Here is a 26,616-nt window from a genome sequence, read left to right as displayed (position 1 = left end):
TCTGGGGCCTTGATTTTTCCTTAATTCGGGAATCATACTTTTGTCATGTAATATTCACAGAAAATACAGTTCAAATAGGTTCGTAAATATATGTATCAAACTGAACGAACTTTTATAGAACTTATTGAAACTGGGTGTATCAAATGCTCAGGGCGCCCGAACTCAAGTACGTTTCTACTTGTAACGCATATTAATGTACTTACTGTAAGAAATAAAACAAAATCTTAGGGTAATTAAGAAGAATTAAGTTGTTATAAAATCGGTCGAATTTTTTCGAATTTATATTGAACTCAATCCCTAGTATCGGTAGCATAATACGTTATTCTCACGAGCAGGTAAAGTGACGTGACCATTTGGCTGACATTTGTTTATACACTTCAACACTCATACCAAATTAGGCCCAAATAGGTATAGCAGTCATACGAACCGATTTATGGACGATTGGCAGATATTTTGTTCGCGAAGTTCGTTTAAGTCTTCTAACACTCACACGAAATGCCGATTAGATAGGTTCATAAATGGATATAGCCCCTATACAATACATAACCCCCCGATCCTGAATCCGCTGAAAATAGTTTCTCATGTTCTCGTCAGGGTTCGAACCCAGGCTTTAAGCATCAAAAGCGGACATGCAAATCTCTGCGCTACGCTATTGAGGCAAGTTGTTGTCTGAACGGTCTTATTGAGCAAACTATTGCCAAATTTAGCTACTATAAAGTAATATCCGAAATATAACACAAGGGCTGAAAAATCAATTGGATAATTATAAATATCGCGCCACAAACTCCTAGTCTATAATAGTTATAGAAGTGCTAGCTGAGCAAGCAGTTTAGAAACAAGGCCACCCCCCATCAGACGAGGATCAAACTATACAAGACACTAAAACTTCCCCATAAAGTAAATGCGGCAAATCAAAAATCCCGTATTTTAAAACGAAACAATTCCTAACACACGATGGCATGAAACATTATGCATGTTTTTTAGATTTAGCCACGTTCTTCCTCTAGAGTCATAAATCATGCAAATCGGTCGGGTAAATAAAAAGTTATGGCAACCAGAACGTTGGAGAAGTCAAAAGCGGTTCACTTTGACACCCTGTAGCTCAACATGATTTAAAGATATGGAACTACCGAGAATGTTACCCGGCAACTACAGTGGGTATCAAGCGGAGATCCTTGCAATTAAAGAAGAAGTAGAATGGCTAAGTGGATGTAATGCCATATCGAAAACTAGCATAAATATCTTCTCAGACAGCCAGAATGTATTTCTAAATTCAAAAACCGACCTCGTCTTTCAACCTCTCGACGAGATGGCTGAATAGATCAAAATTCACCTGTTCCCGGTGCCGGGAATTGTAGAGCGGACGAGCTTACGAGACTAGGAACTACCTAACACTGGGAACTGGAATCTGTGGGTATGCTTCTAGCGACATGTAAGCTAAGTGTTCAAAATCATGCCCGAAGGGCAACGATGGTCACAAAAAGGGGGTTGTAGGCATTCCAAAACTATGTGGCCTGGTTTAGATTTGAAGAGGTCTACCACTTTGCTGTGGCTGGCCAAAACGGACCGTCATTGCATTGTGTCCGTCATGGCAGATCGCTGTCTGATCGGAAAACATGCTGATAGACTAAAGGTTGCCAGTAACGAGGAAGAAGAAACTATAGAACATCTGCTATGTGTGTGTCCCGCACTAGCAGTCAGAACGAGTTCCACTTTAGGTTCTCATTTCTTTGAGAACTTTTCTGATTCAACGGATATGAACAGTCGCAAGTTGTTGGGCATTTTAAAGCGGTCTAAATGGTTCAATAGTAGGAACTAGAAGGCAGCTTCCTTATCCTGTTCCTGTGGTATCACAATGGACGGAAACATTTAAGTGAATCTGATGGTAGACTGCCACTTAACCTAACCTAGACTGCTTTGGTATTGGTGTCGACTCCACACCAATTTTTTTTTTTTATTTTAGCCAAATCCAGTAAAAGATAGCAATTAAAAGTTAAATCGCGATATCGGTCTATATGGGGACAGTCTGATATGTTTCGCCCACAATGAACTGACCGAGCCAGAAATATGATATTTGTCACTGATGATTGGCGCTTTGAAAAAAGTGGGAGAAAACGTATATATGTATAGATATAGATAGAAAACGTATATACAGGGTGGCTGATGAAAGCCGCTACCAAAAAAAAATGTAATAACTTTTTTTCTATTTAATAATAATAATTTAATAATTAATTTAATTAATTAATTAATTAATTTAATTAATAATAATTTAATAATTAATTTAATAATTTAATTTAACATGAATAAAAGAAAAATGTATTCCATACACCGAAAAAAAAATGTAGCAATATTCATCATTGTAGCAATATTCATCAGCCACCCTGTATGTATACATATTCGGAACTGCTTGGTAATTTCCCTTCGAATTGTGCCAGAGCTCTGTAATTGTATGCACCGTTGCTTTGAGAAAATCTTAAAATGAGTAATTAATGAACCTAATCAGAAAATAACTTTTTGGTAGCTAAAAGTGCAAAATTACATGAAGTGGCAGGGATATACGTTTTGCACAAAGTGTCGTTCTTGAAAAGATTTGCAACACTAGATGTTATAAATTAGAAAAGAAGCGCATTTGTTATGATATTCGGAACTGATAATAACAAAATAAAATAAAAAAAGTTGGCTGTTTGCTGAGTTTTGTTGGTATTGCTATTTGAATTTTTTTTTCTAACAGCTTTTTAGTTTTAAGTTTTTCTCTAACAGATTTTGTTTTTTGAGATATAGATTGGAACCATATTTAACGACTTACCCTGTCTTTTGCTTTATTATATACTAAAAAATAATTTATTGCCGTGTTTCCGATATTTATTCGCACACGGGCTAGAACTTTGGGCTTCGACTTGAGTAGCTCAAAATATGGCAGCGGGCAGTCAGCGATTTCGATTTTTTTGAAGAGTTGCGTTGACAAATACCAGAAAAGTCAGGGGCAAATTCTGAATGCCAATGATAATTTAAATTCGGCGAGTGAATGGCGCCTTCAAATAACCAATGGCCAACATCAGCGTATGTTCCCAGCGTATGTTAGGGGCGGCTGGAGGCGAGCGTTAGATCTGGGAGCAAACTGCTTGCCCGAGCGGTTCGGGTGCTGGGCCAGTAAACCGCCCCCGGAAAATTATAAGGATTACTCTGGGAAACCAAAACGGGCTCTTCTAACGTTGACAACCCACTCAAACGAAAAAAATTACCATGGTTTGCGGATCTGCACCTGGAAAGTCCTCCCTCTTTATAGTGAAGCTGCAGTATTTGCTCTTGTGGATGTATTGGAACGATGCAATATACTGGGAATGGCGTCACAACAACACCAAACAGTGGCGAACTATACTATATCGGCCATGAAACGAGGAATAAATTTGGCTGTGGATTTGTGGTATGTATATCCAGCTTTACTAAGGTAGAAGAAGGCTAGCATAAAGACAACATCAGCCCTATTTGTGACCATGCCCCGATGGAAGACAAGATCAGACTTTGTCAAAGTAGAATAGCAGCAGTAGCTTAAAATCGATTTGTAATGTGTTTCTCATATTGAATGTCCGAAATGTGTGGTATGTCCAATGATGTCAACAATTTACCAGCAAACGGCATAAAAAAATTTGTAACCTGACACGGGAGGACTACACGCAAAAAATTACACGTTTGGGACAATTTTACGACACTCAAAATATTTTTATTACAAAGTTTTTCGTTTATTGTTGTTGTGGCCACATTGCATGTGGAGGAAGCGATTCGGTGCCGCCCGGCCGCTCACTGAGACTCTCCACTCGATTCCGCTGATTGTGCGCGACTGCAGTTGCAGCTATACCGTATACAAAGCATCACTGTTCGCAACCTGTAGACGCTCCCGGTAGCTCTCAACTGAGCTTCTCGTGTTCAGTGTTGCCGTTTTTGGTAGGTTTTTATTCTCTTGGTAGGTTGATAGGCTGACCTACATTTTTGGTAGGTTTTTTCAAATTATAAATACCAAATTAATTACTGAACAAGTAAAAACGTGCTAAGTTCGGCTGGACTGAACCTTGGAATTCTTCTTCAAATTTATACATACCAAATTTCTACCAAATCAGGCAAAAATTTAAGCTTCTAGGGGTCGTAACAAACACTAAATGCAAAATTTCAGCCAATTCGGTTAACAATTGTGGTTTTCAGGAGCTCAAGATGTCAAATCGGGAGAACGGCTTGTATGGGAGTTGTGTCAGGTTAAATACCGATTTGAACCATACTTGGCAGGTTGTTGGAAGCCTTAACAAAACCGTGGATGTTGAGGGGCCTAATACCCTAACAAGGGGTCTCACTATTTTAAATTTTAGGAAAAAGTTTCTAAGTTCAGATATTAACTGTAAATGGTACGAGTGTTAAGAGATTTCTTCCGAATTTCGTATATTCTGGGTAAGATGTGGCTTTTCCGAGTTCAGTGCCTGACAACTGATAAAAAGGCTATATTTTAGCTAAATGCAAATATGGTCAGTTTTGATTCATCCTCAGATGTTGAGGGGTCCATGCAGTAAACTGCTATGACGAAAGTGGGTAGTAAATGCACATTTATGGACTTTATTGCAATTGTAAACTTTTTTCTTTCATCTTTAGAAAAATTTCATTAAAAATTGTTTAGAAAAACTTTCCATAATATTTTGTCATTAGCAAAATAATTTTTAGGCGGCCCTAGCCTCAGCAAAATGTTATCTTTGTAGAATTTTGTAAATACGAAATTTTGTCATTTTAAAATATGCTACTGACATTTTTTGTTTAGAATAAATTTAATTTAAATTTTTCTTTAGACAACATCATTTTGAGCGGGGGCTCGGACCACCCAGGCGGGGGCGATTTATATGGGATTTATATGGCAGCCAGGCGATTTATATGGGAGCCAGGCTACGTCCCTGACTCCCATATAAATCGAACTCCCGATTACATTACTGAGCCCCTATAGGACATAAGTTTTATCCGATTTGATTGAAGTATTGCACAATGACTTCTAGTATGGGCTGCAACATCCAAACCAAGTATGAATCGCTTCATAATCTGAAATAGCTCTTATAGCAAATCCATTATTTTTCATTATCCTTTGTTAGATCTTGTATCGACAAACTTAACCAGTTCATTTTGTTTTCCAGAGTTCAAATTTCGAATGAAGATGCAGTTTACCGAATTGTATTTCTAATTTTCAGTATTTATCGTATGATTGTCTATGGCAATCCTAATTCGTTGGCAATATAAACCTTCTCAATCCCATGGCAGCCGGTTGTGCGTACCGGATTGATCCGATGGAGTTCTTCAGTGAATAACACACTGCTACAACAACAACATAAACCTTCTCACTACTGTCATATCGGCTAAGAATTTCTATCTTGGGGTATACTGTTTGTAACTCCTCGAAATATTCGTCTAAGATCCCACAAAGTATATATATATATATATATATATATATATATATATATATATATATATATATATATATATATATATATATATATATATATATATAAAGTGTTTGGAGTGTTTGATATATATATATATATATATATATATATATGTCCCTCGGTCTGACCGTCCGTCCATCCGTCCGTCTGTCTATCGAAAGCACGAAATTTTGCTCAAACACTTCTTATAAATGTAGGTCGCTTGAGATTGCAAATTGGCCATATCGGTCCATATTTAGATATAGCTGCCATATAAACCGATCTTGGATCTTGACTTCTTGAACCTTCAGAGGGCGCAATTCCTATCCGATTTGGCTGAAATTTCCACGACGTGTTTTGTAATGATTTCCAACAAATATGCTAAATATGGTCCAAATTGTTCCATAACCTGATATGCTGCCATATAAACTGATCTTAAATCTTGGCTTCTTGAGCCACTAAAGGGCGCAATTCCTATCCGACTGGGCTGAATATTTGCATAAGGTGTTTTGTTATAACTTCCAAAAACTGTGCCAAATATGGTTCAAATCTGTCCATAACCTGATATACCTGATAACCGATCTGGGATCTTTACTTCTTGAGCCTCTAGGGGGCGTAATTATTATCCGATTTGTACAAGGGCTTCTCCCATGACCTCTAATATACGTGTCAAATATGGTCTGAATCGGTCAATAGCCTGATACAGCTCCCTCATAAACCTATCTCCCTATTTTACTTCTTAAGTCCCTAAAAGGCGCAATTTCGTTCAATTAGCAAAGCAATTCTTTTCGTTTATCTTTTAGTTGTTTAAAAAGCGATACCGGGAAAGAACTCGACAAATGCGATCCATGGTGGAGGGTATATAGGATTCGGCCCGGCCGAACTTAGCACGCTTTTACTTGTTTTAACCCGTTCAACTCATTTTCCTAAAACGAATTCCCTAAACAAATAAAAAACAGGCACATCGGATAAAATTAAGATTCCGGATATTCCAAAACAAATAAACAACGCAATCAGCACATCAGCTGGTTTTTGCTTTGAAATTGGAAGGAAAACTTTTTTGACGACGTAAATCGAATTGACCTAAACCTAGACGACTTAAATCGAAGTATCAGGAAGTAGCTGCAGTCGCAGGTAGGCGCCTTCTTTTGGTCAAATACTGAGTGCCTGTTATTCTCGATATGGCAAACCAAGTTATAAAGTTCCCACGGCGATCGGTGCTATGGACCGGAACAAGCATGTTCACATATGGAGAATAAGTCAAAAAACCAAGAAAGTCATAACCATTGTACGAATCAGCAAAAATGTATATGGGAAACCAATATCAGACTTTGTCAAAGTAGCTTAAAATCGAATTGCAATGTGTTTCCCATATTCAATGTCCGAAATGTGTGGTATGTCCAGTGATGTCAACAATTTACCAGCAAATAGCGGAACAAAAAATGTAACCCGACATGGGATGACTTAAGAGCTACACGGTTTGAAACTCTGACCTCGGATTTGTGTGTTGTTCATCGCCAGAGCGAGAAGCTCAGCTGAAAGCTACCGGGCTCGTCCCCACGTTTCGGATGGTGGAGTGTTCCATATACGGAGTAGCTGCAGTCGCGGACAGACGCTTTCTCTTCTCAAATACTGAGCGCCTGATATACTCGATTTGACAATATGGCAAAGCAAGTTATAAATTTCGGTGCTATGGACCGGAACAAGCTTGTTCAAATGTGGAACTTGACGAGGATCACTACCTGCACATACAAATATGTGGATACAACAACAACAAAAACTGTTAAAACGGTAAACAAGAGTAAAATTTTATGAATAAAAGAAGCCCTCACTTCGATTTTATGAAAATTTTACTAAAAGGAATAACTCAAAAAACCAATGAAGTCATAAATCTTGTACGAATTGGCAAACAATAATAGGGCGTCCCGACGATTGTTTTCGATTCGATCATCCAGTTATCAATTTTGTTCACTTAACAGTACTTCTGGAAATAAAGGAAATTTTCGCCAAATAAACTTCTTTTCTGAAAAGTGTTGGACTTTGTTTACGATAGCAGTATGTTTTTGCGATAAATTCATGCAAGAATTTGTGACAAATGTAAAGTTTTTTTACCCTGACAATGCATTTAAATCTTGATATATAGGATATGTTTTTCAGGGTTTCAACTAGTTTTGAAACCCGAACCGGGCCCGCTACGCTGCGCCTTCTTTAACTCTCTAATATCTTTTAAGGGTGAGGACACTTCGTCCTGAATGCGGATATCGAATTCGTGCCAAACCATATGACGCTGAACGCATTCGAATCCTGGCGAGAAATCGGACAAAGCGTTGGTTGGCAACATTTGCGAGGTACAATGCCATGCATGATCATTTAAAGCATTTTCCCCAAAGAGGTGACACACTATGCGACGCCGTTCGGACTCGGCTATAAAAAAAGGTCCTTTATCATTGAGTTTAAACTTGAATCGGAAAGCACTCATTGATGTGCGAGAAGTTCGCCCCTCGCTCGGTTCCTGGTGTTTTTAAAAATTGGGGTAATGAGAAGTGCTTTTTAGGGGAGGGATGGCACCTCAGATATTTCGACTCAAATATGGATATCAAATTCGTGCTGTACTTCCTAATCCCATTAATTTGAACCCCATATTGCCATGGCCGGTAAATATGAACCGTTTGGAAGGTGTTTTAGGGCTGGGGCGGCCACCGGTACTTTGCACTGAAAATAGATATCAAATTCGTTCTTTATTCCCAACGGAAATTAAGTTCAGTTTAGGGAGTGCTTTAAGGCGTACCCCAAAACACTTCGTTCCAAAATTGGATATCAAATTCGTTTTCTACTCTCAAATACCTTTCATTTGAGTCCCATATTGTCATAATGGGTCAAATAACCTCCTAATATCTTTAGGAGGAAAAACGCCACCTAAACTTGAACGCAAATTTCAATGTCATATTCGTAATCTACTCCCAAATTCCTTTCATTTGAGTCCCATATAGCCATGGTCGGCTAATATGTCCATTTGGGGGTGGGCGACCTCCCGTTACTTGGACCTAATGTTTTATGCCATATTTGTAATATACTGCCTAATATTTTTCATTTGAGTCCCATATTGACATGAACTTCGAATATAATTGTTTAGAGCAGTTTTGGGGTTGGGGGCCCGCTTATACTTAGACCCAAATTTTAATACCATGTTCGTTTTCTGGTCTCTAATACCTTTCATTTGATACCCCTATTGTGCGCGTCGGACCACTTTCGGATATGGGTGGCGTTTTTGGGGTAAGGGGGAGGGAACGCCTCCGCCCGATATCCTTCCAGATAAACGTACACAATCTATGAAAACTTTAGGAAAATCGGTTCAGCCAAGTATCATATAGTCATAAAGGGTCTAATGGCGTTTTTGAAGTGGTGGCGTGAACCTCTATACTTCGATCTGATTTTGTATGCCAGATTCGAAATCTACTCCCGAATACCTTTCATTTGAGCCCTATATTGAAACGAACGTCCAATATGTCTGTTTGGGGGAGTTTTGGGGTTGGGGTGGCCCGATGGTACTTAGACTCAAATTGTAATACAATATTATATATATCTTATTTTACTCTCTAATAATTTTCATTTGATACCTATATTGTTTCGATCGGTCCACCTTTGATTTTGGGTTGTGTTTTTGGCATAAGGAGGAGGGTCAGTCCCCCGTCCGATATCGAAAAATGATATAGCCTATGTTTCCTTCCAGACCGACATACACAATATGCGAAAATTTCGAGAAAATCGGTTATGCCGTTTTTCAGTCTACACGAAACAAATAAACCGAGTCCCATATATCCGTGATTGGCTAATGTGTCCATTTTGGGCGTTTTTGTAGGGGTGGGGTGCCCCCTTTACATCGACATGAATTTGTATACCAGATTCGTTATCTACACCCGCATATTTTACATTTGATACCCATATTGTCCTTATCGGTCCACTTTTAAGCTTAGGTGGTGTTTTTGGGGTAAGGGGGAGCGTCCACCACCTTCTGTTATCAACAAAATATAACGCCTTTTCCTACTTCGTGACCATATTCGTAACCTACTACCGAATACCTTTCATTTGAGTCCCATATTGTCATGATCGTCAAATAGACCTATTTTAAGGGGTTTTAGGGCTGGGGCCGCCCCCCAGTTACTTGGACCCAACTTTTATTATGAAATTCGTACTCTACTCACGAATATCTTTCAATTGAACCCATATTGTCCCGATCGGTCCACTTTTATTTTTGGGTAGTACTTTTGGGGTAAGGCGGGTCTGCCCCCCTCCCGATATCAAAAAATTATATAGCCTACTAGCTGACCCGGGCCCGCTCCGCTGCGCTTTCTTTTACTTTATATGGAACAAAAGTTTCCTTGGAATATTTATTTTCGAGAATTAAAGAGCTTTTAGTGAAATGCAATGCTACGAAAATAGTATATCGCTTGACAAACAGTTTAACAATATAAGTGCCTTTGTCCGAATCCCATATGATCTTTATTAGTCTACAAATTTAAATTTGGATGTAAGGTGTACTCCATTCCAAAAATACTTATTTCAGCCCGCTACTCTCATGATATCTGATTTAGTGGTGTTTTTGGGGGTGAGGTGGTCCCCCAGGCACTTGGCCCAGAAAAATATCAGCATCATGCTCTTCTTTCAAAAGCCATTTATTTAAACCCCATATAGCCATTGGTTTAGGGGAGTTTACACGATGAGGCGTCCCCAAACACATGGCCCAAAATAGTTTATCAAATTCGTTTTCTAATCCTAAATACCATATATTGGCATGGTCGAAAATTTTTTACCCTTTGCAGGGTGAAGGGGTGATTCCCTAAATACATGGTACTAAATTTGGATATCAAATTCGTATTCTACTCCCAAATACCTTTATTTGAGCCCCATTTTGCGATTGTCACTAAAAAATTGCTGCTTGTGGGGTATTTTGGGAAAGGGGTTGACCTCCCGAAAATGGATATTAATTCTTGCTCTACCCCCCAACACCTTTCATTTAATCTCCACATAGACATGGTCGGCAAATATGGCCAATTTAGGGGTGTTTTGGGGAATGGTGTGGTCCCCATGGGCGGCCACTCAGTGAGTTGGCCTTGAAAATATATATCGGATTCGTGTTCCACTCAAAAAACCCTCTTATTTGAGCCTCATATTTCAAAAGTCAGCAAATACTTACTACTTGGGTGGTGTTGTGGGGGTGGGGTGGCCCCATAGACACTTTTCCCGAACATTGATATCAGATTTGTGCTTTACTCCCAAAGACCTTTCATTTGAGCCCCATGTGGCTATGGTCGTAAATTTGTTCCCTTTGGGTGAGGTTTTTGGGGAGAGGCGGCCACCCAAACACTTGGACTCATATTTGGATATCAGATTCTAATTCTACACTCAAATACCTTTAATTTAAGCCCCATATTCCCATGGTCAGTAAATAAGTTCTGTTTGGGGGGTGTTTTGGGGAAGGGGTCCACCCCCCGGAAACGTGGTCCCACATTTAAATATCAGATTCGTATTCTACTCGCAAATACCTTTCATTTGAGTCCCATATTGCCATGGTCGGTAAATATGTCCGATTTAGGGGTGTTTTGGGGGTTGGGGTGGTCCCTCTAGCACTTGGTTCGTTAATTTTTATTTTTAGGGTACTATATGAGAGCACACAAAATTTCGCTTAAATCGCACCACCCATCTCCGAGATCTGGCATTTCTGAAAATTAGGGTAAGAGGGAGGGTCCCCCCCTTCGGATATCAAAAAGTTTAGTACCCTATTTTTACCACGGGGTCATTATGCACCATCTGTGAAAATTTCAAAAAAAATTGGTTAAGCCATTTCTGAGTCTGAGAACAAACAAACAAACCTACAAACAAACACAAATTGATTTTTATATATAAGATTCAATTTGTGTTTTCCTTATAGACTCAGAAACGGCTGAACCGATTTTCTTGAAATTTTCACAGATGGTGTATAATGACCCCGTGGTGAAAATAGGGTACTACATTTGTTGATATCTGAAGGGGGGGCGGACCCTCCCCCTTACCCTAATTTTCAGAAACGCCAGATCTCGGAGATGGGTGGTGCGATTTAAGAGAAATTTTGCATGCTCTCATATAGTACCCTAAAAATAAAAATTTGGTATCCAAATTTCGGATGGGGTACCTAGGGGGGCCGCCCCAACCTAAAACCTACCAAACATATATTTAGACCAATCACGACAATATGGGACTCAAATGAAAGGTATTTAGGATAAGAAAATGTATCTGATATCCAATTAACGAACCAAGTGCTAGGGGGACCACCCCAACCCCCAAAACACCCCTAAATCGGACATATTTACCGACCATGGCAATATGGGACTCAAATGAAAGGTATTTGCGAGTAGAATACGAATCTGATATTTAAATGTGGGACCACGTTTCCGGGGGTGGAACCCTTCCCCAAAACACCCCCCAAACAGGACTTATTTACTGATCATGGGATTATGGGGATTAAATAAAATGTATTTAAGTGTAGAATTCTAATCTGATATCCAAATATGAGACCAAGTGTTTGGGTGGCCGCCTCTCCCCAAAAACCTCCCCCAAAAGGGACAAATTTACGACCATAGCCACATAGGGCTCAAATGAAAGGTCTTTGGGAGTAAAGCACAAATCTGATATCAATATTCGGGAAAAGTGTCTATGGGGCCACCCCACCCCCACAACACCACCCAAGTAGTAAGTATTTGCTGACTTTTGAAATATGAGGCTCAAATAAGAGGGTTTTTAGAGTGGAACACGAAACCGATATATATTTTCAAGGCCAACTCACTGAGTGGCCGCCCATCCCCCAAAACACCCCCCAACTCGGTCACGTTTGCCTACTATGGAAATATGGGGCTCAAATGAAAGGTATTTGTGAGTAGACCACGTATCTGATATCAACATTAGGGACCAACTGTCTAGGGGACGTCCCCCCACCATTAAAACCCCCAAATAGGACGTATTTGCTCACCAAGACAATTTGGTTCGTAAAGAGAGTGGAACTAAATACTTATAGTTTTTAGGGCCAATACCACAATCCGGGCATATTTGCCGACTTTTGCAATAGGGAGTTTAAGTGAGATTTGAAAACGAATTTGATATCCAATTTTGAGGCCAATGGCAATATGGGGTTCAAATAAATGATATATAGATATATGAGAATAGAGCACGTTACTGATATATTTTCCGCGCTTAGTGTTTGGGGATCACACCATTCCCTAAAACACCCCTAAATTGGCCATATTTACCGACCATGTCAATGTGGAGATTAAATGAAAGGTATAGGCGTAGAGCAAGAATTGATATCCATTTTCGGGACCAATTTTTTGGGGGTCAACCCCTTTCCCAAAATACCCCACAAGCAGCAAGTTTTTAGTGACAATCGCAAAATGGGGCTCAAATAAAGGTATTTGGGAGTAGAATACAAATTTGATATCCAAATTTAGTACCATGTATTAAGGGAATCACCCCTCCACCAAAACACACTGCAAAGGGTAAAAAATTTTCGACCATGCCAATATATGGTTTTTAGGATTAGAAAACGAATTTGATAAACTATTTTGGGCCATGCGTTTGGGGACGCCTCATCGTGTAAACTCCCCTAAACCAATGGCAATATGGGGTTTAAATAAATGGTTTTTGAAAGAAGAGCACGATGCTGATATTTTTCTGGGCCAAGTGCCTGGGGGACCACCTCACCCCCAAAAACACCACTAAATCAGATATCATGAGAGTAGCGGGCTGAAATAAGTATTTTAGGAATTGAGTACACCTTACATCCAAATTTAAATTCGTAGACTAATAAAGATCATATGGGATTCGGACAAAGGCACTTATATTGTTAAACTGTTTGTCAAGCGATATACTATTTTCGTAGCATTGCATTTCACTAAAAGCTCTTTAATTGTCGAAAATAAATATTCCAAGGAAACTTTTGTTCCATATAAAGTAAAAGAAGGCGCAGCGGAGCGGGCCCGGGTCAGCTAGTTTTATATATAAGAAGATTAATTTAGCGACATACTTATGTCTTAATATATTCTTTTTATACCCACCACCATAAGCCACCCATAAAGTATATATTAGAGATGTGCACATGAGTGATTTTTCACAAGACAAAAACATTATTCAAGCACGCTCACGCACTACTTTTTTATGTCGACTCACGCTCACGTTTTACTTACGCACGACTCACGAAAAACTTGCCAATCACGGTTGAAAAAATATTTTTCCATGAAGCGTATAACAATTTTTTTTGCAAACATCGGCGAAAAGTTTGCGAAAAAGTAGTTCTCTTCTTTTAGTGCGGAACATGGCAAAAAAAATTATATTAGCAACCCTTGAAACCATTATGGCTACCATTGCCGGCATATTATTTTTTTGTTTTCTTGGCTTAAATGCAGAAAAAACGTTTAAATGCGGTGCATTTAAACAGATAAAAAATGTGTTTTGGTATGAAAACAAAAATATTTCGCTCGCGAGCCAATTAAAAATTGTAGCGACTTTTTCGAAAGCAGAGTTGAATACCAACCTTAAGTGATTTTCTTATGAGTCGTGATATCTCGTGGTTCATGATTTTTCCATGAGTCGTGATTAACGTTGTAAGCAGTATTGCCACTCATTATTTCCTACCAAAATTTAAGAACAATCCTACTAAACCCAACCAAAACCTACCAGATGTTCTGCAAGCCAAAAATGAGGTGTATGTTATAATACCGAAGGACGGCCATTTTGCCATTCTATTTTTCAACGCTACAAAGTAGTATATCATCGTTAACCATATAGGATCCTATATCTCGATATAACACCCTTTATATCTATCTTCCGATAAGAAATCTTGAGTTCATAAAGTCGTATTTTTGCCCCAATTTCAATGAACAGCCGAGCCGAGTTTGGATAAAACGATCTATCGATTTAAGTGTTTGAACCCTAAGTTGCGTTTTTTACTACCCATTTTCGCCGTTACAGTAAGTTGCATGAACCCCTCAACTTCTGGGTATGGGTCAGATCTGACCACATAGCCATGTTTTCCGATTGAAGGCATTGAACGCACAAAAGAAATTTGGAAAAGATCCCTTAACATTAGTACCAGTTACAGAACTTACGCCCTTTTTTCAGAAAATTGAAGCAATGAGAAGCTTTGTAACAGTATTTGGCTCCCAGCGCCCATGACTTTATTTTGCACTCTTAACGAATACACGGAAACGAGAAGTGAATACATTTTGAGTTATCCCCTGCGATTTTATCAGTAATTAATGTGGTATTTATTTTGTTGGAAAAACATACCAAAAATGGAGGCCAGCCTACTAACCTACCAAGAGAATAAAAACCAAGCAAATTAGGTAGGAACCTACCCAAAACGGCAACACTGGTTGTAAGTCGTGATTCACGCTCACGCACGAAGAATTTTAATTCAATAACGCTCACGCACGATCACGTGGTTAGATTTGGATCTCACTCACGAACCACGTGACTCACGCGTGACACGACTACTCACGACTCACGTGCACAACCCTAGTATATATATTCCGCATTTTTTGTCCGATCAAGCTAAAAATTTGCAGAGTGTGTTTTGTTACGACTTCCAACAACTGTGCTAAGTACAATCCAAATCGGTCTATAACATGATATAGCTTCCATATAAACCGATCTCCCGATTATGTTTCTCGACACCCTACAAGGCGCAATTTTTTTCTGATGGTCTCGCCAAGATTCGAACCCAGGCGTTCAGCGTCATATGCGGACATTCTATCCTCTGCGCTACGGTTGCCTCCAATAGAATCAAGCAGACGAAAGATAGAACACAACAAACTACTACAACAACAACAATCATCTTCTCCACATGCCCTACGCATCACTTGCCGCACCGAGTTTGCATAAGTAAGCTCGTAGTCGTATTTGTCCCGTTATGACATCAAAAGCTATACTAGCCTCCTTATTACTTCTTTCAGTAATAGTCTCGCCCTCTCACGATCCGGATCACCGCATTGCACTTTTGCCGTCCTACCGACTGTTCCGCTGTTCCACATGCGCTTTTGTCGCCCACGCCCTTAAATCGGACTGTGGACCCGAAAGGCTTCGGGTTAACCAAGTTTAACGACGGCAGTTCTCTGGCCCTCACTGCCAAATCGTCTGTCCTCTCATTCCCCATTACTCCATTATGGCCCGGCACCCAAACAATGCGGATGATGCCATTCTCAGAGAAGGCGTTAAACTCGTTCTTATACTGCAAGACTGTTCATAAACTTGGCGTCCTGGTTATTATTGCCCTTATGGCCATTTTACTGTCCGTAAAGATATTCACAGTCGACGTCCTGGTGCCCAACATCTGTGAGCCTTCTCGGTACGCCCCTTGGGATTGTTGGCCCAAAATTTCGATATCAAATTCCTAATCTAGTCTCAAATACAATCTTAAAACTCTCTGACAGTTGAATCCATATTTCAATGAAAGGTTCGCACTCTACTTGTAAAACCCTCATTGTCATGATAGGTAGTTTAAGGAAAAAGGATGACCCCCAAATACTTGACGTCATATTTTTATGCCAGATACGTTCTGCCTTCCATTCGAGACCACATATTACCAGATCGCGCAACATGCCGCTTTGGGTTATTCATTGGCAGGCCATTCCCTCACAGAATCCCATTCTGATATTGAAATAAAGATTGCACTTTTTCATTACATGATCATTTTGATCTATCTGAATATTGCAAGTAAATCTTAGTCTATACGAACATAGAAACGTACACAAAAGATTTTGATTTTTCACCTTAGAATGCATTATAGAATATAAGCAAAAATACTGCACCCTCATCCCTTTACTTGTTTAAACTCTCCGGCAACTATTTTAATCATTAAGTGCATAGTGTGGCTACACAATTAGTTACTTTGACTTCTTTTAATGTTTACTTCAATGTGTAAATAAGTGCGCTGCCAAAGTTGTATTTAATTGCCAACGTATTAAACCGCAAACGTCATTGTTCATAGCCGCAGCTTAAGCTACTGACCGACCTTCATGCCAAAGAACACCAAGTAGGGCCACACAAATCTCACTACCACACAACCACACCACAATAGTGACCAGTTTTAGCATACTCTTTCTCTCGGACATACCAGTCACCTCTCGCACTCTCCCTACTATTACTCCCACCTATGGCTTACATTCACATAAATAACGGACACTTAACTAAAAGGTTGACGGGCCATAACGGAGTAAGGGGATATGAAAGGGCAGACGATTTGGCGGTGAAGGCCAGAGGACTGCCGTCAATAAACTTGGTTAACCCGAAGCCTTTCGGGTCGACGCAGTCCGAGTTAAGGGAGTGGGCGACGAATGCTCATGCAACATTGTGGAACAGCGATACGGTCGGAAGGACGGCGAAAATCCTATGGGGGATCCAGATCGTGAGAAGACAAGGCTATTACTGAAAGGAAGTAAGGAGGAGGTCAGTATATCTATTGGTATCATAACGGGAGACATATTGGTATCATAACGGGAGACATAGGACTACGAGCTCACTTATGTAAAATCGGTGCGGCAAGTTATAGCATGTGTAGGGCATGCGGGGAAGATGATGAGACGTTGGAGCATTTCCTTTGTCATTGCCCGGCTTTCGCGTCTAACAGATACCGGTACTTAGGTGGAGACATAACACTATACATGAACCAACTTAGGGAAGTCGTATTGAAAACACTTAAAGAGTTTGTAAGTAGCACGGAATTCCGAATTTAAAATTTTCTTTTTAGAGGTTACTTTATAATTTTTAGAGCGCACAACAGGCCGATTACTGGCTTAGGTGTACGTCCACAGTGGCATGGGGCTCATTAATATCTGCACCCTCTTTTCAAGCTAACCTAACCTAAGTAAAAGGCAACAATAATTTGCTGTTTCTGCTTCTTCTTCTTTTATTGAAAATTAATTCCTCATTTTCATGAATATTCTTTTCAGAAAATTAATTTTCATATATATTCTGCACATCTCCGGAAAATGTCATTTGATTGATGCTAATTTTATGAAAATCATTCAGTCATTTGGCCGTAGTAAGTACTACAACTCGCCTTTATAAAACCCTTGGCAGTTTAATAATACATATTCACATGTCTGGAAAAATGTGTTTCGATTGATACCAATTTCATTAAAATCCATCCATGTTTTTTGTAACAACAGCGAGAAAACTGCAAATGCCTCGCCGAACCTTAGGGAATTGGCTGACCTTCATACCAAATATGGCCACCCACATCACACCCCCACAACACTCTCACCTAAAAGTGATACTCTTTCTCTAGCACCATATATTACCCGCTGAAGTGCTACCTGTAGTCGGTATGCAGAACCATGACTAGCCCGCCATATTCCGGAATTTGATGAGTACGCGCTCCCCACGTAGAGAGGAGTGGGATCGACAGTAGAAAATAGACGGCCACTTAAGTGGTCGTCTATAATAATAATTATTTCTCCTGTACCTATGACATCACAATGACGAAAATGTCTAAATGAGTCTGCAGACTGTCGTTGAAACTATTCCCTCATTAATTCTGGCGACATTTGTGAAGTATTCAACCATGTTAGATTTCTCGATTAGAAGAGCTCTATGAAATAACCCCCCAAAATCGAAAATGAAATAGATTCCCAAAATGCTCTATAGAAAGCAAAACCAACTATTTTTGGGGAGTTAAATCGTTATTGGGGATTTATTTCCTATTCACTTTTGGGGTGTTATTTCGTTATGAAATAACTCCTTGATCTCAAAAATGAAAAAATCCCCGAATCCAGTTTTTGAGGAGTTATTTAATTTTGCTGTAAAAAGCAAAAAGTGGTAAAGCGAGGATCTACTGAAAAAAAATTTTGGAGTTATTAGCGGTCAAAGGCATAACAGTGAGCTGTTGAATGTGATAGATCAAAAAATGGTCATTAACATGATATCAAGCAACTAAAAGCGTGCTAAATTCGGCCGTGCCGAATCTTATATACCCTCCACTATATTCGCATTTGTCAAGTTCTTTGCCCGATATCTCTTTATAGGCAAACCAAGGACAATGGGTAAGAATTGGTATTATATTGCAGCTTTACCAAGTTATGAAACGATTATGGCCATACTTGGTTTAGCAGTTGGAGACCAAAGTGGAAGTCATTGTAAAAAATTTCAGCCAAATCGGATAGTTATTGCGCCTTGTAGAGACTCAAGAAGTATAATCGATAGATCGGTTTATATGGGAGCTATATTAGGTTACGATTTAGACCATACGTTATGTTTTAAAGGCAGTCTGCCATCAGACTCGCTTAGACGTTTCGTTCATTGTGGTACGACAGGAACAGAAGATCACTTAAAAAAGCCCAATAACTTGCGAATGATCACATCCGCTAAACCAGAAGGTTCTCAAAGAAATGAGAACCTAAAGTGGAACTCCTTCTGACTGCTAGTGCGGGACACACACAGAAGATGTTCTATAGTCTCTTCTTCTTCGATGTCCTCACAGCTTATGCAAAAGTCGCTGCTGGCAACCTTTAGTCTGTCAGGATGGTCCTGAAAACTTAGCTTACATGTCGCTAGAAGCTTACCCACAGATTTCAGCCCCCCTGGAATGTGTAAGGTTCATAGACTCGCAAGCTCGTCCGCTTAACAATTCCCAGGCCCGTCACCCAGAACAGATGAACAGGTGGCTGCTTGGCGTTCCAAGAAGATATTTATGCCAATCGTCGTAATGACTTTATATCTAAGCCATTCTACCACTTCCTTAATTGCAAGGATCTCCGCTTAATCGGTTTTACATTATTGAAAGCACCTTCAATGTCAAGAAATGCTATCATTGTATATTCCTTGACAGCGAGAGAACCCTCTATGTAGCCGACTCGGTAGTTAAGGGCTATTTCAGTAGACCAGGGATCTTTGCCCTAAGATATGTTCTTTCAATCAATCTCTCAAGAGTCTTCAGCACAAAGATGACAGACTAATGGGACGAAAATCTTTCGCCTTCGTGTGGTAAGGGTTTCCTGCTTTCGGAATGGAAATGACCTTTGTGTCCCTCCATCCAACAGGTATAAATGCCAAGCAGATACAAGCAGAGTATATCCCCTAAGCCAGGGAACCATTCTATCAGACACAGCTTGTAACTCAACCAGTTATGCATCATAAGGGCCTGGCGACTTAAAGGAGTCGAAACTTCTTTTCGCCCAAAGGATTTTCGTCTCAGACACAATTTCCTAATAACCTCCAACGAATGCATATCAGTGACAACCTCTTCTTGCGCCACGTTGTCCGTTGGAGAATTTCCCGAGAAATGTGTATCTACGAGTAGTTCTAGTGTTTCCTCATTAGACATTGCCCATACATTCTCTGACTTCTGAATATACCCCACCGTAATAGGTCTCGAGGTCAGAATCTTCCTTAGTCTAGAGGCCTCGGATGTATCCTCCACGGAGCTGCAGAATTCTACCAAAGATTTGTTCTGAGCCTTGTTCAGCTCGCCCCTATATATTCTTAGCTCAGCCTTATAGATGTCGCAATCGTGTGATGCTCTTGTGGCTTTTGATCTGTTAAAGAGTTTTCTGCAGTCCTTCCTTAGACCAACCGGCTCTGGGGTCCACCATGGCGGTCGCTGTTGCCCCTTGGCTTGGCACTAGTACATGCTGACACAACCGAGTCATTCAGGGCCTTCGTGAACCGCTTGACCACTATGTCTATATTCTCCGTAGTTTCCACTTCTTTTTCTGGTCTAGAAGGGATAGACGTACAGAATTTGTGCTGAAATTTATCCCAATCCGCCTTTCTTCTGTTTAATCTAGGGACCACTTCTGCAGTATTTTCTCCAAGACTGAAACTAATATAACGATAATCAGAGAAGCTGTGGTCATCCAACACTTCTCAGTCGCATATTATTTCACTTATATCTTCGGATACAAAGGTAATATCTAGTACTTCCTGTCTGTTCCTGGTGAAAAAGGTCGGTTTGTCCCCTTTATTAAAGCTCACCCCTTTCGTTAACATCTGTACAATCAGCCAGTATTGGGACTTGTTTATTTCAAAGCTGGCTACTACTAAATCTTCAGTGCTTAGCGACGGAGGAAGAAAGCCATTTAGACTACTCTTTGCAAGAATACAGGCTCTGTGTCTCCCATTCCCCCTACCCTTGAGTAGTTTAAATCCCGGAATTCTTAGTCCACGAACCATTCCTCCACACACCCATGGTTCCTGAATAAAAACCACGTCGAATCCCCCTACCATCATGAGGAAACCTTACAACGGTGGAGATTTATCTATAGAAACCAGACCATGGTCAGGATTCAAAACTTCCAACACTGTTGTGTTAGCCTCGTTTTCTGATTCCACCAGGAGTTCCGTTTCCATGCCATCCCCTCCTGTCTCGATTGTGGCATGGTTAGTCTCCTGAAATCCGCCATACTTTTGCGATGTGGTCGATAGAGCCACAGGCAAGTCATCAGCAACAACTGCTGAGTCGACTCCTGATTCCCCAACCCCACCGCTCCTTTAGACCTTCAGTTTCAATAGGATAAAACCCCTTCAGACTTGTTGAGGTCCGCGAGACAGCCGGATTTTGGTACGAATACTGAATGTCACCGGTCACCATCAGCCTCATGAACAGATTTAGACCATACTTGGCATAGTTTTTGCAAGACAAAACAAAACACCACATCCAAAATTTAAGCCAAGAATTGCGTTCTCTAGTGGTTCAAGAAGTCAAGATCTAAGATCGGTTTATATGGCAGCTATATCAAAACACGGTGCGATAAGACCCATTTACATTCCCAACCGACTTACAGTAATAAGAAGTATTTGTGCAAAATTTCAAGTAGCTGGCTTTGCTTATTCAAAAGTAGGCGTGCTTTCGACATACGAATGGACACTTATATATGCTTTATGGTGTCCTAGGCGAATATTTCGAGGTTTTACAAACGGAATGACGAAATTAGTTTTCCCCCCATCTTAGGGTGGAGGGTATACAAAATTAAAAAAGATTCCGACAATTATTGGCGGGTTATTTCGATTTTTGGGGAGTTATTTCATTGTGAAATATCTCCCCTATTTTGGGGTTTATTTTCATTTTCAGTTTTGAAGAGTTATTACTGGCACCGTTCGGACTCGACAAAATAATGGTAAAATGGTTACAGAGCATTGATCCAAAACTTTAACCGGACTGTATTCGTTGATATGAGTGACAAACGACGACAGTAAAATTGTGCTTTTGGTGAAAAGAATTAAATTAAAACGTATAAAAGCGTGCTAAGTTCAGCCGGGCCGAATCTCATATACCCTTCACCATGGATCACATTTATCTCAATTGCCTGTTATCTCATTATTGGCTAAACAAGGATAATGGATAAGAATTCCTATGCTATTATAGCTGGTTGCCCAAAAAGTAATTGCGGATTTTTCATATAGTCGGCGTTGACAAATTTTTTCACAGCTTGTGACTCTGTAATTGCATTTTTTCTTCTGTCAGTTATCAGCTGTTACTTTTAGCTTGCTTTAGAAAAAAAGTGTAAAAAAGTATATTTGATTAAAGTTCATTCTAAGTTTTATTAAAAATGCATTTACTTTCTTTTAAAAATCCGCAATTACTTTTTGGGCAACCCAATATATAGTAATAATAAAATTATTTCAAAGGATTCGTGCCATGTCAGAGGTTATCGCTCTCCTGATTACGGTTTTTGTGTATGCGTATAATATTTCTGATGCGCAATATTGACAAAAAACGATATAGGCTTTTAAATTTTTTCGAATATGTATGCACCACAAATATAGCAAAAACTATTTGAATGAAGCACACAATGTTATTGCGAATTCATACTGGAAAAATAACAATAAAATAGTTTTTAATGTCCAAAGCATCTTGGTTAAAATAAAGGTTAATGAAAGTCCTAAGCTATATATCAGCTATGCAAAAGATGTTGAATGAAATTTGGGCCTGTTTGGAAACAACTCGCCAATTTAAAATGGAAACAACAAAGAAAATCAGAGAAAACAAAAGTTGTGTTGACCGGTGTCATTTTATGCATGTCTCTTTGCGTGCCTTAGAATATATTTACTAGTTTTTACCAGCTCATCGTTGTCCTTTGGATATATAAGAAATCAAGGAAAAAGGGAATGTATTGCCTACAATTTTGGATGACGAAAATTGTCGACGAATACTAGATGTTCATGTTTAGAGCAGAAGAACCTACATTCAACCAAATTTGTTATTCATAGCAGCGAAAATATTAAAAATTTTGTTGTAAGAGATGAATTTAATTTGTGAAATATTACTGTAAAGAAGCTACCTGATCCATCCATTGGTTTACATTTCGAAATGTGGCTGAGCTCGCTCGCATTTGTTGTTATTGCTCTACTAATGTGAATATGGCTGGCATGGCCTTTTGTTTACAAATTTAAAGAGAAAAAGATTATGGAAAGTATACATTCAGTGGTGATCATAAACATGCACTGAAACACACATTAACATTTGTATTTTATTTATTTACTTTTTTCTAACATCCACTTCATAATTGAGCAGCAGCCATTTTCAGCAAACAAGAGACTTTGCAGCAGTAAGCCTGCTACTCTGAAATTGGAGAACTACTGCTCCAATAGCAGCAACATTAACTACTAATATTCAGCAGACAGTGTTTGCTATTTTCAGCAAACTTTTTTCTATGAGTGTTCTTTATCTAGCGTATCGTGAAATTTTGTTTACTAATATGTTAGTAGTTATTACCTTTTATGCGAGGATATAAGATGTTTGCGCTTTGGCGATCTTTTCGCGAGTCCTTGGGCGATTGGCGTTGCAATGTTGGAGCTTAGTAGCCTGTTAAAAATTTGTCTCGTTGGCTCTATTTCCTGCCGTGTCTTATTACTTTGTCGCTTGTGAGGATGGTTAGTGATTTTATTTGCACCAAAAATTGGACGCTTTCTGGCTCCAGAGAAAGTTGAATTAAAATTAAACACAAAGTTCTATATACAGAGTCGTGGGAAGTAACTATGTGTTGGATTATTATTTGCTTAAATCGTTGTTAATTTCTTTATAAAATTATTTCGTTGACTTGAATACGATTAGACAAAAACATAAAAAAAAATCTTGCCGGTCGTTGGGTGAGTCTGCGTTTCTGTGTGGGTGTTGGTTCAATTAAGTCATGGAGAAGGTGCGATATCTGCTTGCAAACGTGTGATGCAATCTAGTGCAAGCTATGCTTGCTTGCTAGTCCCGCGCTAATTAGTCACAAATATTCAATCACCAAATGATTGTGTTGGCGTGAGCTTTGTTTTGCAAGTTTTGTTGTTACTCTCGCTGTTATTTATGTTTTTGAAACTGTCTTCGTTGTTGACAGTAGCTGCAGATGGCTTAGTTTGTTTGCTAGTTATTCTCCTTGATTGATGACATATGTATATTGTTTATTTTTCAATTATTTTCATTTGTTTTTTGGTTAGATAAATTTTCGTTCGTTTCGATCGCTCAGTGAAAATTTTCAGATTTGTTTTTTTCTGGTTTCGTTCGATTATGAATTTTTCTTCCACACGTCGGTTCAATTGCTGCGCGCGTATATGTGTATAGTGCGTGTTAATTTGACCGCTCCCTTTTAATCTCACGGTCTCTCGTTCTCTTCGACTAATGGGATTTCCGTTGAATTCGTTGGGGATCTCTTTCAGAAGCGGTCTTTGAATTTGCGATTAAGTTCTCTTAGCTACTATAGCATGTAGGCGGACCACCGTCCCTACTTTGTTCTATTGTTGGTGGAGACGAAGTATGATACTTGTTGTTGTCTCTAATTATCGGTTGCTCGTCTCTCTGTTTTGGCTTGATTCTTCTTTGGGGGGATTTCGACGTAGTTCTTGTTCTCATCCGCCTTTATACAAACATACATATGTAGGTATAAATTATTTATGTGTCGCTTTGGATGTTGGACAGATACCAAGCATCAAAATAATAACAGCGAAAATAGATATTTAGCTTTGTTGCTGGTATTGGTGATGTTCTAAAGGTTGTTGTTGTATGTTGGCCGTAGTAGACTCTAGAGTGTTGACTCTTTTCATTTCCATCTGCAATTGTGTTGATGTTGGGTATTAGGTTGGTGGCGACAGGGAAGATGATTACAGATCGTTCCTATGGTCTGTGTATGCGAATTGTGTTATTGCTTCTTCCGCTTTTCCTTCCGTTGATTTTTATGTTTCTGTTGATGACACCGCGATGACGTACTTTACAAATTATTTCACACTTTTTCTACACCTTACGTACATACATACACACATGCGGATGTCTTTATATTTGTACATATAAGTTTTATTTTTATTCCTATTGCTTTCGTTTATTGACTAAGTACGAAAGGAAAGAAAACACAAAACTGTTGCGTTCTATAAATTGTGGTGGAGAACTATGTACATACATATACACGAGTACATATATGTACATCTGGATAGATAAATACGTATGAATAAAGATACATGCATGCTACTGTCTGCATGTGTATGTATCCTCATCTATACGAAATCTGTAGGCCTGTATCCTCATGCAAACACATGTGTGAACATACATTGAAGTTAAACTGAGTTAATATCCATGTCAACGCTGTAATAATGAATCAGAATTCCAAGTATTATTATTATTATTATTTTTTTTTTTCAAATTATTCTTATTTGTGGGCATTGCTTTCACTGTCATCCTCATGCCATCGATAAATATTCATAAATTTAGATATTAACCACAAATATGTGCACACATGTATGTAGGAATTAGTTTTTCTTTTTATTCTTGGTTTTTCTTTTTCGTCTTTCTATTTCTTTTAAATAAGTTATCACAGACATTGGCCACTCGTTTCCCAATCAGAATGAGACTGACCGACCGACCGACCGTTTGTGCCTACCGTTTATTTTTAACCATTTAACCGTTTCATGATTAAAATTGACGTAATTCGTTTCGTAAACTTTAATATTCGTTTTTTTTTTTTGCAATCTTATTCAGATCCCTTTCTCGTTTGAATAGAATTTTGGGTGTTTCTGTTCTTTTTTCTTGTGTAGACCGTTTGAAAAAAGACCAATTGAAAGTCTTTGGAGGTTGAGATGCAAAAAACTCTTCGTACTTAAAAATATTTTATTTTAATCATTGGGCGATCAGAGATATACTGAATTGTACATTTTGTCAATTGTTTCGCAATGCCTCAGCAAAGGCAATGGATGCCTCTGTAAATTTTTGCTCAGCTACTTCGGGGGCGATTCTCTTCCACTTTCGATCTCTTCGAAGAGAGTTTTGGGGGATTTTGTTTGGACGTTTTATTTATATTTATTTGCCTTCTTGTTTGTTTTTACTCGGCGAGTAGATATTGCATTTTATGTTTTCCCTACTCTGTGTGCTTTTTAATGCGACTAGATTCTATTTGCCCATAGAACGACTAGATCGCTGCTCTGGGTATGCTGACTGTGTTCTCGCTGTACAGACAGACACTCACATGTCTGTATGTTCGTTTAAATGGGCGTGTGGCTCTCGATTCGTAAAGTTCTTTCCATAATTATTATTGTTATTGGTGTACACTGTGACTGTTGTACGCCTGTGTGTGTTTGTGTTCGGTTTGCTTTTTGCCTAAGATTCTAAATAATTTTCTTTTTTGTATGAATGAAGTAATCATCCATGAGTCATTCGTAAGATTTAATTCCATGTTTGTTGTTGTCTTATTCTGCAATCACCGATATTCTTATGAAGACGAACACTCATCGGCCAGCAATTTTCTCTCTCAGTGGGAATTTTTTGTTTGGTTTATATGTTTGTCGCGAGCTGCCGCTCATGGGTCAGAGTAGCAAAATATTCTCTTGGCCGTTTAGCCAATTTTGGCCATCGTTACTTCTCTGTGACTTTAATAATGTTGGTAGTTGCGAAAGCTCTCATCAAAACAAAGCAATAAACATTTCTTTGGCTGTTTTTTCTACCTTTAGAATAATTCAAAGAATGAGTTAAACAAAACCAACAACACCAAATAAACAAGCTAAAAACTACTGTCTGCGAACTGTGGAAAGACAAAGGGTCTCCCCGAAGCGAATACATCTTATATGAATATGGTTAGCAATAAAATTCTGAGTTCATGCACTTAACCATGTGCAGAGTGATGTAAAATCAATTTAATAAGCGTATTTTTGTGGATGTTCTGAAATTAACCCGTTTTCT

The 26,616-nt window shown here is 39.1% G+C and overlaps 1 protein-coding gene across 3 annotated transcripts in view; it reads right to left on the bottom strand.

Moving 5' to 3' along the window:
• LOC106081147 (uncharacterized) overlaps positions 1-25,583 on the bottom strand; it is a 66,784-nt gene extending 41,201 nt beyond the window's left edge. For 2 of the 3 annotated variants that reach the window (XM_013242917.2, XM_059364652.1), the window contains exons 1-2: positions 25,325-25,583; positions 23,185-24,776 (exon numbers count right to left, since the gene is read on the bottom strand). The gene's annotated coding sequence lies outside the window, so the exon portion shown is untranslated. Of the gene's footprint in view, positions 1-23,184; positions 24,777-25,263; positions 25,282-25,324 lie in introns of those variants that run through there. The other variant, XM_013242919.2, reaches the window with a different exon arrangement.
• Between the last annotated feature and the right edge of the window lie 1,033 nt (positions 25,584-26,616).

The sequence above is a fragment of the Stomoxys calcitrans genome, chromosome 3, assembly GCF_963082655.1.
Source record: "Stomoxys calcitrans chromosome 3, idStoCalc2.1, whole genome shotgun sequence".
NCBI classification, from domain to species: Eukaryota; Metazoa; Arthropoda; class Insecta; order Diptera; family Muscidae; genus Stomoxys; species Stomoxys calcitrans.
The sequence above is the reverse complement of the archived record's forward strand: the minus strand, read 5'-3'. Positions and strand labels throughout refer to the sequence as shown.